Raw genomic sequence first — 19,677 nt, forward strand, 5'->3', positions numbered from 1 at the left:
TTAAGGCTGTGTTGAACTTCGTGTATTGTCTGTTAAAATAAGGTTAAAAACCGAAAAATGAGCGTTCATCAACTGTTGATATTCGAAAATATTTGTATAATGGAACATAAAGTTCGAAATATTGATCTAGTAAACATTTGCTTATCCCATACATGCACTGGTTAATTGATTCGATCTGTCCTAATTCTGGATTTGAATTAATCACCAAATATTTATTTCTTTAAATCTCTTTTCAGTTTCGTCGAGACATATTTTTTTAAAGCAAATTTGAGTGTCACTAATCTCTTCCACGCACTCCCGGATGCTCAGTCTGTGTATATTGTGGTGGTGAGGACTTGACTGAGACTTAAAAAAAAAAAAAAAAAAAAAAAAATGTAGATGATGAGAATTCCCATTCAAAAGATAGGAAAAATATTGTTTAACTGATGTCCAATACACTCGAAACTACCAGAACTTCAAATAAATACAGCAGAGATGGCGTGAGTCAATGAAAACTTGACCCCCTCTGAGCCACCACCCACCAAAACACATCGTCAACTCTGAACGATGATCCACACCCTTCTCTCCACTGACTAAAGAGTTTACACTTGTAATAAAACAAGGCTGCGAAATTATCACTAATCGGAGTTTGAATTTCTACTCTCAATCACTCAAACATCGTTCTGTTACAATATAGGTGGATCTGACCTTCACGATATAAAGTGGTAAACTGTCGTGGGTCATATTACTATGAATTTCAACTTAATTATTATATATAATTATTTTCTTGTTGAATTACATATGCTTTTCAGCGGAAAATAGAATTAAATTTGAGTTTCAAATCAAGGTAAAACAGGCCAACGTAAAGGTTTTTTAAAAAGTGTAAAATTTGACTGTCTCTCGAAACACGTAATATGTTCTATTGTTATTGTTACGATTACAAATATCAGTGTACAAAAGTGCCTGAAGTTCTTATTTCACTTAAATATACTCATCTCAGACAAGTAGATAAAAGCAAATGAAAAACGAAGAAAAAGGAAGTCTTGAAAGTAAAAACGTAAATAAATTCATCAGTGTTCAGAAGATGCCGTCTACAATGCACTTAGCAGAATGGATCAGAGTGGGTCACGGTGGGTGATGGGTCGCAGTGAGCCACGTCCTGTTGACCCATGACCCACTCATAAATCTTGACCTATTGACCCACTGACTCACTCCATCTCTGTCCCGGATGCTCAGTGTCTGTGAATAGTGGTTCTGGTGAAAATGTCACCGTGACGTAGAGACCTGCACGGGCCAGATTTCTCGGCCCGAGCCCAATCCAGCCCGAATGTGCCTAGGCCCGGCCCAGCCCGGGCCCGGAAAGTTTTGAAGATTTTTCGGCCCGAGCCCGGCCCGGTCCAATAAGTTTTTTAAAATTCTTGGCCCAAGCCCAGCCCGGGTGCGATAAATTTTAAAAGTTTCATTTTGTAACATTTTTCACGGGCACACTTCTTCAACGTATGCCTTTATTCTAATTATCGTTTAACGAAAGTCAATAATTATTGCAATTAATCGGCCCCAGCCTGGCCCGACCTGAAGAGAAATAAGTGTCGGGCAGCCCAAGCAAGGCCCGGCCCGTGCAGGTCTCTACCGTGACGGAGTTTGTTTGTTTGTTTGAAAGGCTTGCAGAGAAGGGTATTCCCGCTCAAAAATGGGGAAAATACTGTTTAAATGATGCCCAATACACTCAAAACTACCGATTGAAGACTTTAAGAATATTTAAAATGGTTCACAACTTCAAATATATATAGAAAAATGTGTATATATAGGAATAGCAATAGCAATACCCATATAATAGGAATGTCATTTGCATATGCGTATTTGATTTTTTTTTACAAATCTGGCCCTTAGTTACTGGTGTGTTATTTACAAAAAAGAAGAAAAGAAAAGAAAATGTGTGAAGCGTATTGAAGACCCTCAAGACTTATGCTAAGGTTGATGACCATCTGAAGGAAGAAAAACACCCTGCACCTGTTACTACTGTTCACGATATTACAAAGGAGCAAGAAAATAATTCCTTCAAAATCTCAGTGTTTACCTCACTAGTTAGCTCTCACGCTACCGAATCGTGATAGTTCCCCTTCGATATATAACATATAGCCCACATTTTATAATGCATCCGGAATTTGAACGAGGTATTGCAATGATTTGTGAATCGACAAACATTGCACCAGCCCAGCAAAGCACGACAAACGCTGTCGGATGATCAAAGGAGAAAACAAACCTTTTGTCTCGTTTATCTTTATTCTTAATTATGTTTTAGAGAGAGCGAAAGACCCGCTTAGATTGAGTTCAAAAGTACCAGCACGTTGTATCAAGCTCTCAGGAAGTGTGTACTGTATGGCTGACAGTTTTCAAAGAAATCCCTTGTCGTTAACTTGGGAGATATAGAGAGTATTAAGAATCGAGAGAAATGCTTGAACATCCGAAAGCTCGTGAAGGACCACCCCGAGTAAATCAGACACATTTTCTAATCTATGAGACACGCTCAACGTGAGGAATCAAAGCTATAAAATTGTATCGTCTCGGAATTTCCCAGGAATTCCCCCTTCTTAACGTTCCTCGCTCTCTCCTCATAAGTCAGATTAGACATTGCTGGCTTCTCCTCTGTCTTAAATTCTTCAAAGATTTATCGCGTCTGTGACTTGGTTTAGTCTAAAGTTCCACATTGCATTTCCTGTAAACATTTTAATGGTGTGAAAACTAGTTAAAAGAATGCTTGGAAAGTAGTTGAGTTGAAACTATATGTTATAGGACTACTACTACTATAAAAGGAACCAAGTTAAGTAATTTTCCCGCCTTTTCTGTGTTTCAACCTTCGATTGACATTTTGACAAGGAAAAAAAATCAGTGTCAAAAGATGAGACACATAACAATTGATAAATCTCTCTGCACTGAAGAGGATAATATGAGTGAATATAAGCCTCATGCAAAGTTTTCGAGAAAGTATCTTCAAAATGAATCTTTTGGAAAATCTAAAAATTTATGCTGTATCGCATAAAGTTTAAACAACGGAGGACGCAACTGCTGCGTCAAGGCTTTAGACATTAAGAGTCTTCATCCCGGCGAAATTAAAATACCGCTAATTTTACAGTAATTATGTGATATCTTCAAATAGATAAAATATAATCGAAATATGAAACAAGAGCGTCCTAGACAATATTATTTTACATGAGAAACCGTTATCACGACTCAATTATCTGCTTTCGATTTCGAGTCATTTTGAAAATTTGGATTTATTTTCGCGTTTCTAAACAGTTGAAAACGGAAAGCCGCTAGGTGACTTGTGATAACGGTACCTCACGCAAAATAATATTGTCTAGGGCGCTCTTGTTCCATATTTCAATTATATTTTATCTATTTGAAGATATCACATAATTACTGTAAAATTAGCGGTATTTTAATTTCACCGGGATGAAGACTCTTAATAGCTCAGCCTAATTAAGCTAGGAGGATAATTTTCGTATCAATATGTTCCTGAAGGATGAAGCTGCCACTCAAATGCATTTTATGTATGTGGGGGGAACCACAGTGGAGTGGGTAAAATTCTTTTTTTTTTTTTTTTTTTTTTTTTGCACCAGAATTTTTCGGGGTCCCTTCCCCCTCTTTGGAGACACAACCATAAAAATTGGAATGTGAAGCAACAAAATAGTCCACTAAACGCTAATACCATGTAAAACTACTTGTTGCTTATATCGTAGGAGTAGGGGAGAGGCAAATTTGACCAATTTTTTGAGTCTTTTTTTTAACTTAAATTACATTTATTTACTGGACGGTTCCATATAAGACATCTTTTCACAGAATTGATTTAGAAGCATAATTCTTGTTTCTGTATTTTCTACGAACAATAATGAAATCATGGTGCGCATATAATGTGATACTATGATCAATTAAGGATGTCACCAGGGCCGACAACGTCTGTTGCAGACTTTCGAAAATAATATTTAGGGCGTTTTTATAGGAATTTTGTTCTGAATTTTTATCTCGCTTTGTATTGCAGCAATGGCCACCATTTTTTTTTCATTATTGTCACAAGTGTATTGCCTAAGTTTCATTTTGTCCGCGAATAGTGACTGTACGGGTTGCCAGAGACTCCCACATTCTACTTTTCGGATTTTTGTTTCTGCTTCTTCTTCTTCTTCTACGAAAAGGACGGTAATTGCACAAGTGTTACCTTGTTGGAATCAGTGTTCCATAATCTTTCCAACGAGGTATTAATCATTACCCTGTAATAATTACGGGGGCCACCAGGGGTCCCCAACGTTGAGAACCGACGATTTCAATCAAATCCCTGCCCGGTGTGTAAAGGGTATGAAAACCTGTAAGCTATCTCTATTTAACATAAAACTGATTCTGAAGTAGCTCTTCGTTCATCAAGTTTCTCATCCCAACATTAGCAAGAGAACAAGAGATGCTGCTCAAAATTAACTAATTCTTCATTTTTTGTTTGTCTTTAACGTTGTTCAAAGATCAGACATATATTCTGAGCAAAATGAGATGTTTAAGGGTTACATTCTTATGCGTAGCTTTCTAGAAAATTGAGAGAAATGAATTTTATGGCGCTAAAGAGTGCGTTGTTCGTTGCTAGTAATAATTGAGGGGCGTGTCGACAAAAGTTCATAGCATCCATAAGAATCAAATTGGTGAGGAAAAAAAAATAGCGATTCAAGTTAAAAATTAGTGTGCAAAAATCGCATCTTTCAACCACGTTACTCGTATTTTCCCGTTAGTTGATCCTTATTCCATAACTTCCTATGCTTACGGTAAGTTGTTATTAATTTGAATTTTTTTAATAAATATACAAATCATTGTTTTTCGCTGGTGTTGCATGCTAATCATACTCAGTGGCGTATTTAGGGGGCTTCTGGGCTTAAGCCCCCCCCCCGAAATCTTACTTTAGTAAAGTATATGAAATATCTTGCAGAATTTTCACATTTTCAGTCAAAGCCCCCCCCCCCGAAAGTTAGCAAAGCCCCCCGAAACAAAATCGTAAATACGCCACTGATCACACTACGTTTCTCTAACCAAGAAATGAAATGGAAAGCACATTTGCACATTCTGCCATATTCAAGACATTCTTTAATTCCGGACCTTAAAGGCAGTGGGGAGTCATTTTTCCTGAAAATGAGTTTTTGCCAGATTTGAAACGCGTGTTCTGATATCTCTTATTCTTAGAAAGCTTGTAGTTGTATTATGAATACTTTATCAAATAGCAACAATAAAATTGGATATAAGTCCGAAGGCACTTAAAGGCAAAAAGAAGTAAGTCACTGTTTTCTGTCTCCCTGAAAATTTAATAAAAATGACTCCCCTCTGTTGTTCTTAAGGTCCGAAATTAGGAAACAAGCCATGGTATGAGATGCGAACATTGCCGAGTCGGAGAGATAAGACTATCTTTCTGCAAGACTCAAATCTATATAAAAGCAAAGGTGAGTTTGCGACTGACCTCATCACACAATAACTACTAACCGAATTATAATGATACCTTATTGTTAGCATGATTATCAATCTTAGGCCTCCTTAGATTTTAGATCATATGACATTACATTGATAATTTCCAGCATGGAGGTGAGAGAGATAAGCAGGGATGGCATATAAAAATATAATCCAAAACGACGGGTATTAGTGTCCAATCCATAGTTTTCGGAATCACTGAGATGAATAGTGATACTCCCCTTGCTGTTCAAGTTCAAGTTCATTCCCCGCCGGCATGGAAGTTAGAGTGGAAAGGGGATGACATATACAGTAACAGTAATCGAAAACGATGGATATTAGAGTCCAATCCAAAGTTTTTCAGGATTGGTAGGATGAATAGTGAAATTCCCGTTGTCGTTTAAATTCAAATGATTTTTCTATCGGCATGGAAGATGAGGGTGGGGTAAGAAGGGGTGACATTATAGATTTTTGTCATCAGACTTTTATTGAAATGCGTATCCTAAGGGATAGAGCCTCAAATACTTTCCATGAACTATTCTCCTATGTGAACTAGTAGGAACTAAAAACTGTAATTCTTAGTAGGACATAAAAACTGTAAGAGCCCTTCTCATTATCCGGCGAACTGCCGTTTACGGCGACGGCAAATTGCCGGACAGGATAGAAAGACATTGCAAGCAATGAAGCTTTTTCACATATGTACGGCGGTCGCCGTCCATTTATCCGGCGAGCAAAAACAGCCGGATCTCCCTGCTAAAATTCGGCGCGTCAGATAGCCATGTATAGCCAAGCGGGACATTACAAGCAATGGAGCTCTTCATATATACGCGGCAAACTGCCGGATGGGAGGAAGGAAGGAAGCAAGCAGAGAGGGAGCAAGGGTTGGAGGAAGCAAAGGTTGCCAGGAAAGAGCAGAGAGTGGCTGCGGTAATATGGATGCGTGTATTTTACGTATATACAGTATATATATGTGTGTGGAGTGTTTGTGTATGTGGTTATGTTCTAGCCCAGGACACCTGGAGTAATTTTAACCAAACTTGTTACATACAATATATGGGGAAAAGATGACATGTAAAAATAATCGAAAACGATCGATACTACCGAAGTGTCGAATCCATAGGTCGTTGATTTATTAAAGAGTCCAAATCAATATATTTTTTTTTCTATGTAATAGAAGATTGGGAGAAATAAATGTCCGAGATGCACTTGTCAGATGAGCTTGTAATTCTTTAAATTTGCGGTGCCCCAAAATTGAAATATACACTATCAAATACGTATTTCAGCAACATTACATATTTAGTAATACTACCTTTATGTACTTTGGCAAAGTCAGAGAGAATTCATGATGTGATATTTGATAAATATACCGTATTTTATATATTTTATAATTATCTTTAACACTTGTCATTTCTTGAATAATCCTTTGAATACAAGGACTAGAGTAGTGCTTTAAAGTGATTTGGGTCAATAGTCAGAACTATTAAAATTAACCCGAAATATAATAATAATAATAATAATAATAATAATAATAATAATAATAATAATAATAATAATAATAATAATAATAATAATAATAATAATAATAATAATAATAATGCCTACAGATCAGCCTTAGGCTCAGTGGCCGAGTGTTGACTTGGGATTCTGGCAGTGGCAGATTAGTGATGGGTAAATTCCCCGGAAGATATTTTTCGGGAAAATTCCCAAAAATGGGAATATTCCGGGAATGTATGTACAAACACAAAGAAAATTGAATTATATTATTATATTATCTTTTCAAAGGTAAATTCGTTTCTTTTCACCGTATATTATTGCTGTTATGTCCAGAGGATTCTTTAAAATGTAATTTCTGAACGGTATTATTTTATTAATATTTTATTATATTTAGAGAGTACGCATAAATGAATATTTACTTACAATATGTGGAAAAAATGGTATAGTAAGTCCACATACTTTTACACCGCTAAACAGTTTAAATTTATACTATCTGAACTTGCGCTCTTTACACAGCGCATCTTCGCATATGAGCATAAATCTCCTTCTCATTCCTCACAACATATGTACATGTCCCTTTACAGACACAAGTGAAAGAGTCTTGATTTTAAAAAAAAAATTGGCAAGGGGTATCATAAAGGAAAGATTTTTTCGATTATTTTTTCTCAATATCTCGCACCGTTTGCAAGATTTGAGCCTACTTCCGGTTGGAGTTTCTAATTCATGTATGACCAGCGTTTTCTTTCTCCTTGCATGCAATATGTAATAATCAAATACATTACATATACAATTAATTATAATGTCAGTTATATATGATTCATTGGGCAAAACACCAAAAAATAAAGATTAATCTTAGACTCGAGAAATGGATATCCTTCCTTTTTCATTATTATTTGGCCATGAAACAAACGCCGGAGACATATACAACCCCAATATACAACAATGTGGTGTTGGAATGTATAATGCATAGGATATGATGCTTTTTTTTCTTTTAATTTCAACGCTTCCAGTGTACCCTTAAAAAATGTAATAAAGAAATAATGGCCATGTTTTTTTAAATATTCAATTAGAACTGGACAATCTACGCAAAATTTCCAATCGATCAGTGAAAGCGTCATCTTTCTAGAGCCTGTAGTGTCCGAGATCTCATTGTCGAAATGATTGACCACAAACATATAAACGTCCTCAAGATATAGTTTAAAAGAACTCGGAAGATGAAAGCACAATTCACATGCATTGATTTTAGAGAATGCTTATTAAAATACAAAGGCTTTGAACAATAATTTTATATCATAAACTTTATGAAAAAGATATAGGTAACTAATTTGGACTATTTAAAGTACAAATACTTAAAATGTTTGTCTCTGTTAAACGTGAAATCACACACAACCGTAAATGAAAGTTTTTGAAAGCTAAGGTTATAGGTTGGAGCTCAGGAGCTTTTAATTGCTGTTATAGCATTTTAATAGATAGATGTAAATGCATTTTCTAAACTTGACTCTACGAACTGATATTATAAACATATTAATTTTTTAAATGTTATAAACAAATACGGTTGGGTAACTGTCAGAAGACACATATCTCACCATGTCTCAGAATACACATTTGCACATCCATATTTATTTTCAAAATATTTGCAAGATATTGACCTAGTTTTATAATTTAGCATGTAACTGCCACACACGACCTTTCTTCCTAACTATTTCTCGAAATTTAGTGCTTTAATTCACTTATAAAGGAAGTCCGAGCACCTTTTCAGAAAATTCGAGTCAGAGATAGGAGACAGACTGACGTCTATTACTAACGCTGGTTCGGGATGTATTAATAGTACTTCATCTTTATTTCTACATAATTTCTACATTACTTTAAAAACTGTTTCCTTTTCATCATTTGTAAATTAGTACTTTGCTACTTTTTAGTGAAAATGGAAATAGAACTTAAAATATCATACTATTAGTTACATAAAGTACTGTTAACGAATTTTATTTTTTAATCTCCAAATTATTTTAAACATAGAAGTAAATAATAATAAATGAAAATAAAGTAATTAGTCACATGGTCTTATAATTTGGAAGATAATCTAAAGAAATGGAAGTAAATTCCTTCCCAGGAATTTATATGCAAGGGAAAAAACCGGGAATATTCCCACTTTTTATTTTCCTTCCCACCGGGAATATTTCCACTGCCATCACTATGGCAGATCTAGCCCGGGGCCAGGGGGACTAGGCGCCCAGTTTTCAGGGTGATGAAAATAATTTAAGCTATTATTTACATACTTTTGAAACTTTATAGTAAACTCATGATATACTTCTCATAGTCTGGGGTCTGGCACATTCCCCCCACCCGTTAGTTTTTACCTTCTATATACTTCTCCCGCCACTGGAGTCTGGGATAGATCTCAACCACCGACTATCCTGAAAGGACTTTATCCTGGTTTTCCCAGTCACAACAGGTGAATACCGGGTTGGTATTTTAAATATCCAGAACCTGGCCGCTATTTTGCTTAAGTCTATCAATTGTGGAAACAGTATAGGAAAATCTCCTTCAAGATACCACTTCTCTAAAAAAGAGTGAACCCATATGTGTCTTTTTTTTTTTTTTGTCTGTCTGTCTTAACAAGGCGAGTAGAAGACACTTTTTGCATCTATCCGTTGCAATCACCACAACATGACAAGGGTCACAAAGTTTTGTTTCTTCAGTTGCACAGCAACCCTGCTTGCATATTTTTCATTAACGGCAAAAGGCCGGGTAATATGAAAGGGTGCACTTCTCACACGGTAAACTGCCGGAGACGGCGACACAAATCGCCCCATCAATGTGAAAGAAGCCTAATAGGTCCCGTCTCATATAGCCTTGCTGCTGAAAGTGAAGTTAAACTCAAAATCAACTCAACTTCTAGTAGGAACTAAAAACTGTAATTTACCTTAAAAAAATACAAACACCAATTTTCATGCGTCGTATCTTGTATTTGTACTTTTAAATGAACTATATATGGTAATGATACATGAAAAACAACGAAAAGTTTCTATTAATTATTTTATACTAGATATTTTGATAATGTCATAACAACTGTACGCATAAGAACAGCAGCATGAAAATAATCCGTAAAACAACCGTCAATATTGCCTCGCTCAAATTAGCAGAAACTACATCGCTTAAGAGGCCTCATCCCGGCGAAATTAAAATACCACTAATTTTACAGTAATTATGTGATATTTTCAAATAGATAAAAGATAATCGAAATGTGGAACAAGAGCGCCCTAGACAATATAATTTTACATGAGATACCGTTATCACGATTCACTTAAGTAGGAATAGTGGATTATGTAAACATTCCTAAGCCGCATGTGTCCTTTGTTATAACAATAGAAACCTATTGTATTCGTAATAATGAAGTACCAGCGGGGTGCCCGGAGACAATGGGTAGAGAGTATAGGGCTATAGAAATACAGTATTGTTTAAATGACATATGATGACAGGTAATGGTTGTTGTACTATTGTATGTATAAAAGAGAATAATAAAAGATGTCAAAGTTGAAAAGATAAATGATTTTAAAAAAAAAAACCTTGGAAACTTGTTGAACAATGCTAGCTTGTTATAAAGATTAATAAAAGAGAAACCTTGCAGGTGTATGTAAAGAGAAACCTCGCAGCTGTATGCGTTAAAGAATATTAATTTAGGTGCTGAACAATAGTGGATTGTTATAAAAAGACTTTTTAACCCGGCGGCGGCGGAAACGCGGACGCGGCGCGGGAAGGCGCGGGGGCGCGAACGGAAAATATCCGCGTGCGCGGGCGCGAGCGCGTGACGTCATTTGAAATTTTTATTTAAATATTGGTTTTAAAAAATAGGCATGTATAGTTTTGTTAGCGATGGAGAACCGTCAGTTTGTAGAAGACGTTGATGTGAAGCATAAGTTAGACGCTGAGAGTGAATATCCAGATTCTCCAGATTGTACATTTGATGAAAATGAATTAGAAAGATATGAAAACGACAATATAAAAGTTTATGCAAATGATAGTGAGGCAAAATCAAATGACGAAGTGGTATCAAATGTGGATACGCCGCCATGTTCACCTGATTTATCAGAATTAAGTTGGAACTGTGAATGTGGTGTTAACTATGTGGATGTGAACTGTGTAAGAGACTGCATTGCGAAATGGAAACCAAATGATTATTTAATATGCTATGCATGTTATTGGCACGATACATGTGAATGGTCTCATGAATGTTTTTATTGTAATGATGACGTTTTAGACATTCGTGTTTGGTCTCTGTTAGTGAATCCTCGTGTACAGGAGGAATTATTTGACATTTATGCAGAAACACATACAGTTATTACAACATTGACAAGAGATTATTTTAATATTACATTTGGTGAACTATCAGTGGATGTGAATGAGCGAAAAGAACTTTTAAGTATTTTCCTTGAAAAAGACAGATCGAACGAGTATAGTGAAGTGTGTTAAGAAAACGTACTGTACATAATGTATTTCGAAAATAATTTTTGTGTATCATGTAGTGAAGAACATATTAGTGAAGTTTGTGTTTTAAAAACTATAAGTGCATACTTACGTATTAATAATAATATTTCTTGTGAACATTGCTTGCTGCATCTTGAACATCAATGTTTATTTCACGATGATATTGGAACTTTTGCTGTAGGATATTTATCCAATGATATAACTCTTATTGATTTATATGAAGTGTTTGAAGAACACCATAGTGAAATTTCAAGTATAAACTTTATACGCAAAACGCGTGAATGTTTAAAGAACACTGAATTTGTTGGACAAATTATACCATTTTTCTTAGAACGTAAACATAAAATTTCACCATGTGTTAATGAATACATTATTGACATACAAGGTTTTAAGATTTCAAATCATGAATTTATTATACGTGAATTTTGTTTAACTGCGTGTGATGATACAGTAAATTTGCATTGTTTAATAAAATCACCAGTAGAATACAATATACTTCCATTAGGTTGTCAAAAACAAATTGAATGGTTAACATTAAACTTACATGGATTAACTTGGAATGATAAATGCGGTTATACTGTATCACACATACGTAACCTTATATATCAACTTTGTAAACAAGATGCAACCTTTTATTGTAAAGGTGCAGAAAAAACACTTTGGATTAAAAATATTTTTGCACTAGCTAATGTTATTGATTTGGAAAGTAAACAGTGTCCACCATTAAACACAATGCATGCAAATGTATTTAATGATTATTGTGCTTTTCATGAACAAAATATTAAACTTGAGAAAAAATCAGGATGTGCATTTCGTAACGCACAACAGTTATGTTATTGGTGGAAGTTTCAACGTACTATAACATTAACTAATGCATTTGCAAAGTTGTAAAAAGGATATGATATGTTCTTGTAAATAAAAATACAAGATTTTCAATTGTAAATAAAAAATTTTATTAAACTAATCTACTTGTTTTTTCTTTTTCATTATATTGGTTACATGATTGAATACAATTTTATCATTTTGTTTAAGATTATTTTTTTTGAACAAATTTAAACATTCGTTAAAGCTTTTCTTTCGTACAATATGATGCAGAAAGTACAACACAAATTGTCCACACAAGATTGAATTATCATCTTGATATGCGGAACTATTTGTAAAATATATTTTACAATTTTTATTTAAAAAGTTTTTATTTCTTTTGGAAATGGTAACGCTAGGCTATCGAAGTAGTATCCTCTTTGATTTTCATCAATGAATACACACACCCAATGTGTGCCACCTGAAGATGAATTGCTTAAATTTATAATAAGTCCAGCCGGTGGTTGTACAGTTTTTGGTATTCTATCAATAGGATAAATGCCATGCACATTTGCACCAGTAACTTTATCACGAAGTAACACTTTTATTAAATCATCCGTGTACATAACTTTTGTTTTTTAAATTCACATCACTTTACATCACTTTATACGCGTATATGTTGGAAGACCTAGTGGAGTATATGGAATATTCTCATAAAACGAAATAACATGTTTAAAATATTCATGACAGAGTTTTTTATAACTTTTCCAATAACGATGAATGGTGCTAACGCATAAAAAATACTTTTGACAAACTTCATAGTATGATACCTTGCAACTCTGTGAATAATCAAGCAAAAATATTACAATATATAATGTTTAACACACTTTGTACCAGTAGGACACATGTAATTCATATGCTTAGAAGTGAACAGTTATACTTCTTTTATTAAAATGATACTTTTAAAAAGTATTATCAGTATATATATTTCTATCTTTATCAATTTGAATTAAAGAATCAAACTGAGCGTACACAATACATGTTATAGGCTCAGTTAAATTTTGAGAAAAGGAAACTTTAATATTTACAGGTGCATCACGCACAAGGTCCCACGTACAATCATCTAATGTTGCTGTAGGTGATAGAATAAATGCATAAAGAGTATAGCCGTGTGGATATTCTTCAGGAGTAATAGTATGTGCATCATCTTTATAATATAAACCAGTACCGGAAAACAGAGAATGGTAACTTAGAAGGTACAAATTGTTTTGAAAATCGGGGGTGAGGGGACTGGGAGGAAAAGATTTTGATCCAACTTGTAGCTGCAGTTTGTTAACGTTAAAGTGTTGAAAATGAAATGGATTTAGTTCAGATTTTCCATTAAATGCCGAATTGGAAACAAACCCGATAACAACACCTTTAGGTACGTTACCCAGAAAAATATTATCAAGATTGTATGAATTAACGTTTGCAGGAATAGTATATGATCTTGTTTGTACTCTTGTAAGGGGATATTTTGCTGTTTCATGATTCATATTAGTATTGATTTCCATTGCCAAATGAGGTGCAACATCAATGCGACGTATATGTAAAGTAACATCTTCAAGTTTTACTTTATAAGAAGTATTTGCAGGAGATAATAAACAAAAAGCATCTTTACTACGATGTAATTTTATACGAAGACCTACTTTATTTACAAGTGCTCTTGGTAATCCAGCAATATCTGTATACAGACGACCATACATTTCAAACGATTTACTATTTTTAATATAATTAGCACGTTGTTGAAAACCTACATTAGCATTACCTATGGTATCAAATTGTTTAGCAGTATCTTTATACCACATACCTAATTTCAAATGTGTATCAGAAGCATCACGGGAATAATTTAATAATGTTTCAAGGTACGCACGATAAGGATAAAATCCTGATGAAGAAGTAATTAATTTATCATTTAATGAAATGTCAATTTGACTAAATAATGAATGTAGGAAATTATTTGTTGGTGCTACAACATCAGTGTCAGCTAATGCTGTATCATCAGGTTTTGTAATTTTACAACGTACGTAAAGATAAAGATATGCAGTATGAATAAATTCTCCTGTTTCACCGGGAATAAAAAATTCAATAGGTCCATCAGAACTTAATGTTGAAATTGGACGGTATTCAGCATTAAAGCAAGATTCAATTGCAGTTTGTGTCATTGGAGTACTAAATAAATCGAAATCGTTAGTACAGCATTCCACACTGTTTGAATTAAGTAGTGCCATTATGAAAATATATCTGTAACACGACTTATTTTTCTTTTTACTTTTCTTTTGCTTTTGCTTTTGTTTGTACGCTTACGTTTAGTTGGAGGTCTAAAGCGAACAATTGCCGGAGCTTTACGCTTGCGTGGCCGTCTCTTACCACTTCCAGTTAATAACTGACCAACTTTGTTAACAGCTTTTGTCTTTAATGTTTCACCAGCTTCTTTTACACGTGTACGAACAGATTCTTTAAATGGTTTATCTTCTAATACATCACCCGCTACTTGTATTCCCGTTTGTAATGCTTGTCGACCTAAAGTTTTTGCACCCTGTTTAAGAAATGGTAATGCAAAACGAAATAATCCTTGAAAGAAACTACCTATACCATGTCCCCGTTGATATACAGGTCCTGAAAAGTATGGGATACCATGTCCGTAATGCCGTCTAAATTTCATGTTTAAAATATAATTAATTAATTACTTTTTATTAGGAGAGCGCTTAAAATGAAGTGTAACACTTAGTGTCCCAGAACGAAATGGCAAATTTCGTCCTGCATGGTCTTTTAATAGTATTTCAATACTGTTAAATGAAAACTTTGCAAGTGGTAGATAATGAATATCTTGAAATGTTAATGTTTTTACTTTACCGTATTTTACATTTGATGTTGTTGCAATACGTAATAAAGGTGCTTTTGTATCACCTAAAAACTGATATTGTATGATATCAGTATAAATAAAAATTTGATGAGGATATCCAATATCAACATACGGTTGTTTAAATCCACGTTTATACAAAACAAGATCTTTATGTTGACGAAGTCCTAATTGCATTGCTAATGTTGCTGATAATAAGGCATATTCAACACGATCACTACAATCTACTTGTACAATATTTGATAAAGAAAATTTTATATCTTTTGATATTTTATTTAATTCATCAATGATATGATGTGCAGAGTGATAATATCCACTTACAATTTTACCTTTTTGTGCTTCTTCATTTTTTATTTTATACCACATAACATTTTCTCCATCGTTAACATTATAACATGTTAAAGGAACATGTAATTCACTTAATCCTACATGCCAATCGGTTTCTGATAATTGAATATTATTTTTAGTTGATTAATAAAATGTGATGGACTATTTGTAGGATATACATCAGTACTTGCGTTTGATACAAGTGTAATGTAAAAACTATCATCAATACTTTCAGAAATCATTTGCGTTTAAAGTGAAGTGTTAAGTTTGAAGTTCCAAATTGAAATGGCAATTTTAAACCGTGCTCATCTTTTAAGTTTATTTCAATCGTGTTAAAATAAGATTTTACAACTTTAACATATTGTGGTGTGTGAAATAGAAAACATTTTACATCTCCGTGCTCAATATTATAAGCACTAACTTTACGAAGTACTGGTCCAATATTTTCTTGTTGTTTTACAATATCAACACAAACATTAAAAACGTTTGGTATATTATATTCTAAATTGCATGGAAATTTTGCACGTGTTACGCTTGGAATATCTTCATTAACTGGTTTTACAAAAACAGCATCTGTAAACTCTGTTGTATTTTCATTTATAAATCCCAGTAAATGTTGCAATCCGCGTGTCATTCCAATAACACAAAAATCTTTTAATTTTAAAGAATGTCTAATTCCAACTTGATTTTTATTTTTATAATATTTTAACATGCGTAATTCTTCAGGAATCATTTCTAAAATGGATGTAATAGAAGTATAGTATCCTGGTGTAATATCAACATGTACAATTTCAAGTTCATCATTAACGATGGTTTCAATTACAATTTTTTCATTTTTACCTACATTATAAAAACTAAAAGGAACATTAAGTTGTGTTAATGCAACATACCATTCTCCTTCACTTAAGTGAATAGGTTGTGCTAACTTTACTATAAATGAAGAAGTTGTATTATCAGTAAAAATTTCACTACTAGCATTTGAAGGAAGAGTAACATAGAAATCATGTTCTATCATTGAACTCATTTTGAAGACTGAACAGAATTTGTTTTAATCCATGAATTCATACTTGATGGATATCCCAACCACTTTACATACATCATATCTTTTTTTCGTTTTAGTACTTTTTCAATTAAAAATGTTTTGTTTGAATTTACATTTACTTTTTGTAATTCTTCTGTGTAAAATATTCCTTTAATTTCCTCATCATTCCAATCTTTTAATTTATATGTAATAGGATTTGTCGGAATACATTTATCAACAATAAAAATTTCTTGTGACCATTTTGGTAAATATCCCTTTTCTAATTTATGTTTATATTTACTAACACGCACATAATCACCAGGGTGAAATTTACATGTTAATTTGTTTTTATTCGTTTTATCACCGTACAACGTATTCAAAACTTGATCAACATTAGAGTAATTTACATTTGCCGGTGCCATTTTAATACTACTATGATACGAATGATTATAATTTTTTACAAATTGATCTAAGACATCTATATAACGGTATGTATTTTTAGCCGTAAAATAACGATATAATTTTTCTTTTAATGTCCTTATAAAGCGTTCAGCTAATGCACATTTAATTTCTGAATGTACACTATAATGATTAATTTCGTATTCTTTAAATAAACGTTTTACATGTTGATTATAAAATTCTGTACCTAAATCCGTTTGTACATTAAACACGGGTAGTTTAAAATTTTTTTAAATTTTTTTGATTGCTTTTGCCATTTCAGGACCTGTTTTTGTTTTTAAGGGAACACAATACGCATACCGTGAAAAAATATCGATACAACATAATATATACTTATAATTTTTGTTATACTTTGCAATATTTTGCATATCTGCTAAATCCATTTGTAATGTTTCATTTGGTGCACTAACATAATATTGTTTACGTTCAAATACTTTACGTGCTGGTGCATGTAATGTATATGCATCTTGAGATGCTAACCAATTTTTAATTTTCTTTTTTGATAATTTTGTTTTTCCTTGTAATGTTTTAATACTTGATAAAGAAGCAGGATTCGTATAATCATAATATAATTTTGACAATTTTACCATTTTTATTTACATTTTATATTCTTTCCAGTTTTTAAAAATATTTGTTACTAGTGTTGGACTTTGTGATTTTTTAACTTTGCTATGTGATTTCACTATAGGAGTAGAAATAAATTCACGTGGTACATTAAGATCATCCAATAAATTTTTAAATTCGTGAATGCCTATAGGATTTCTTGAATATTTTCGTGTACGAACAACATCATTTATTAAATCAATAATATTAGAACCTGGTATTATTCTTCCTTGAATACGTACTGTTCCTGATTGATCCCAATGAATTTTATCAGAACTTGTTAACTGTTTTAATAATAGATCTGTTTTCCTTCGTTCTGTTTTTGGTACTGATTGTAAAATGTCTGATACAAAGGGTAAAATAGAATTATTTTTTTCTTCTTCTTGAGATAATAATGATGATGATGTTTGAGGAACATCTTTTTCAATAATAGGTAATGTAATTGGATTTTGTGAAACTGATGAAGTATAATTTAAATATTGTTGTAATGCTTGCTGATACAATTTCCATTTTTCTTCAATACTAAGATTACGACGTTGTAAAATACTATTCATTTCTTCATCTAAACGCGATTGATGTGAATCTATTGATTTTATATTGGCATGCATTTGTTGCATTGCATTTTCAGGCACTAATATCATTTTACGAAATTCCGACATACTTATCTTCCAAACAAACTACTTGCTACTGCACCAAGTAATGGTCCTAAAATTAATGGTAAAAATGCCCCACCTTTCTGTAATAAAATTTTCTTTTTCTTATTAAGTGCTGTACGTTGTGCAGATAAAGCACGCAAGATCTTTTTATGTCTACGTAAACGTTGCTTCTGACGCGAATTCAACGGAATGTTTCCTTTTATTGTGTTTTTAGCAACTTGTGAAATAGTACGTATTAAATCACCAGATGCATGTCGTATAATTTGTTTTCGCTTTGCGCTTTTGCATTTGCACAAAGCACGGAGAGTATCAAAGTGTTGTTTCACCTTCAACATCTTGAACTAAACTAAACGTAAATGATTGAATTACTGTCTTTTACATTTGCATATACATGCAGTGTTTCATTAGGAAAAATATTTGTACGTAATCGTAATGCATCATTTGTTTTTTGAGTCAAGTCAAATAACAAATAAGTGTGAGGTTCACGTGTTACATCTTCGAACACATTCACAACTTGCTTACTATATCGTGGCATAATTTGTCTTGCTAAATATTGTATTTGTAATTTATCACGAGGATTTTTAAATACTATAATATAATGTGCATTTAAACTTATATCACGAGCATGTTTTCCTTTTGGAAATAAATTTTGAACAATAAATATTACTGTTAATTTTTTATGATGTGCATATTTTGTAAATAAGTTTGCAACATCACCATTGGTTTCAGACATTAAGTCATCTAATATTAATAATGAATTTTCTTGTATTTCAAAATTATTCATATCTGGAATTCCTTCTATAAATCGAATTTCTGAACTTGCATCTAAATTTGGTATGACTGCACCATAACACCAAAAAATTTCATTAAATTTCATAGTAAACATTTGATCACGTTCATTTAATAATCGATTTACAAAACATGTTTTACCTGCACGTGAAGGACCAGCAATTAAAATGGTTGATGGATGTTGAAACTTTAACATCTTGTATTAAACTGAATGCATACAATAGATACTTTACTTTATATACACTCATTCACACACTCACTCACACAATTAACAACATAAATTAAAATTAATTAAGAATAAGTTAAACAATAAATATTAAAGCTTGAAATGACTAGAATATGAATGAATGACTAGAATAAATGAATGACTAGAATGAAATGTATACTTTGGTTTACAATGTATAAGTTTGCTCAGCAAACGATGGAATAAATAAATAAATAAATAGTCATACTCTACTAATGATCTTTTAAAAAATAAATAAATAAATAAATAAATAAAAACAATCACTTATAAGCCAAGCTAAAATTATCATGATACATATCCATGAGGTAAACTTTTTGTCTTTGGTATTGGTTCGTCACTTTGTGTATCGTCAATACGTTTACGTTTTTTGTTTACCTCTTGGTGTGTTTTTGTCTCTTTACGTGAAAAGATAGTGAAGCCCTGTTTCCGCACAATACTATTTGGA

General features: G+C 32.9%; 1 protein-coding gene across 1 annotated transcript in view; it reads right to left on the reverse strand.

Moving 5' to 3' along the window:
* LOC145664788 (poly(A)-specific ribonuclease PARN-like) overlaps positions 1–19,677 on the reverse strand; it is a 324,400-nt gene that overhangs the window by 128,297 nt on the left and 176,426 nt on the right. The gene's annotated exons all lie outside the window — the stretch shown is intronic.

Source organism: Thermobia domestica, chromosome 11 (assembly GCF_964235325.1).
Source record: "Thermobia domestica chromosome 11, izTheDome1.hap1.1, whole genome shotgun sequence".
Classification (NCBI taxonomy): Eukaryota; Metazoa; Arthropoda; class Insecta; order Zygentoma; family Lepismatidae; genus Thermobia; species Thermobia domestica.